The sequence below is a fragment of the Pteropus vampyrus genome, unplaced genomic scaffold, assembly GCF_000151845.1.
Source record: "Pteropus vampyrus isolate Shadow unplaced genomic scaffold, Pvam_2.0 Scaffold23, whole genome shotgun sequence".
NCBI classification, from domain to species: domain Eukaryota; kingdom Metazoa; phylum Chordata; class Mammalia; order Chiroptera; family Pteropodidae; genus Pteropus; species Pteropus vampyrus.
This window is the reverse complement of record NW_011888804.1, coordinates 6,972,341-6,974,242: the sequence shown is the minus strand read 5'-3', so window position 1 is coordinate 6,974,242 and position 1,902 is coordinate 6,972,341.

The window sequence follows — 1,902 nt, the reverse complement described above, 5'->3', positions numbered from 1 at the left end:
ACCTTTTCCATTTCACAAAAAGAAGTGGAGATTCAAAATGTTGAACGACTTTCCCAAGATCAAATGACCAATACGTGGCGCAGCGGGGGGAATGCGTCAAATCAGGCGTATTGTTTGTAATCCTCTCAAAAGTGTAGAAATAACGATGCAAAGAGATGTTGACTCTTACAATATGCTAGACCACAGGTTAAATTAGTTCTTACTACTCAGGAAGGATAACTCTATCAAATGAGTTTCCTCTTTTCTTTTTCGTTCACCCCATTTTTATCCCCTCTCCCATTCTGTCTGTTGGAAGTCAGAAGCTGGGACGTCCCTGTGGACACCTCCTCCTCTGCTTACCCCCTCCACCCAGTCAGTCACTGCATCTCGTTGACTCAACCTCATAAATATCCCTTCGATCCGTCCATTTCTCTCCTTCCTCCCTTTCACTGCCTGAACCCTCACCAGCATCAGCTCTCATCACTGGCTCACAGCAGCCTCCCTGCTGGGTTCATCATAGCCAGCCTTGCCTTTCCCACCCATTCTCCATCCAGCAGCCAGAGCGATCTTTATAAAATATAAATCTGACCACAGAAGTTCTCTTCTCAAAACCCTCTAATGTCTGCCATTACTCCAAGAAAAAAAGCCCAGAATCTTTAACTTAGCTCTCAAGAGAACTGCATGATTCAGCTCCCAAAGACCTCTCCAGCTTTATAGGACATGGCCTTTCTTCCCCTGCCACAGTGGACTTTGTCCAGCACCTCAAAGGCCTGCTCCTTCCCACCTCGGTACCTCCTCTCCTCCATCCCTCACTCGCACCACCCATTCCTTCATCTGGCCGGTCAACTCTTCCTCCAGGAAGCCTTCCCTGACCACCGCCACCCAGACTATATTAGCTGTCCTATTCATGCTCCCATGAGCACTCTATATTTCCACTTTGTTCTACTCACTGTACTTGTTGCTAATCTCTCTCTCCACTCCCTCTGCCCTCAGATTGTGAGCTTTGAGGGCAGGGATGCTGTTTGTCTTGTCCATCCTTGTATTAGTGCCTTGTCTTCTCGCTGACTCAGGTGGGAAATATGTAAGAATTAATAAACAAATGGACTTGGATGAAGGAAAAGGAAGGCAAAGAGTAAGAAAAGGGAAGGAAGGAAAGGAATAAAAAGAAAATAAAAGAGGGTAAGGTTTATTGGAGGAAGAAAATACGTACTATCTTTTTCTAAAGATTCTTAAGAAACATTTCAGAGACCGCTGGTAACATGTTTCCTTGCTGTAGTAATAAGGCCATCCTCTTGATCATGATTATGTTCGCATATCTGGCCTGAAATAGTTCATTTTCCTTGATGTGTAATCTAAAGTGACTCTAAACATAATAGTTAACAGTGACTTGCACGTTACATGTGTTATCCCACCAAATGCATTCCCATTTAATTATCTCGTGTAATTTATTGTTCCCATATTACAGAGGAGGATATTACTGATGAAGCTGATAGGTGGTAGAGATGATGCTCTTTCCGGCTCCAAGGCCATGCCTTTGACCGCTACATAACACTTCAGGTGATGGGACACATCTCACGAGGGTGGAGAGACAGGTACATCTCTGGGGAATTTTGTGCCACTGAGGGGGTCCACAGATGGAAGGAATTTAAGAACCGTAAAGAATCTTTGTCCCCAAACCCTGGAATTTTCTGTCTATATGATGGATATAGTGCTCTACAGCTGGCTGAACTAGCTCATAAAAATGAGCTTTGCAAAATGAAGATGAAATGAAGACTCTATAATCCCTTAAATCTATTCCAACATGGAGACGGCAGCCCTGTAGCTCTCTCCTGATGATGGAACAGGCCGGTGACACCCTCTCCACACCTCAGTGGTGTCGACTCACCACCAAGTTTGGGGGCCTGAGGCTGTGGCCGCCTCTCT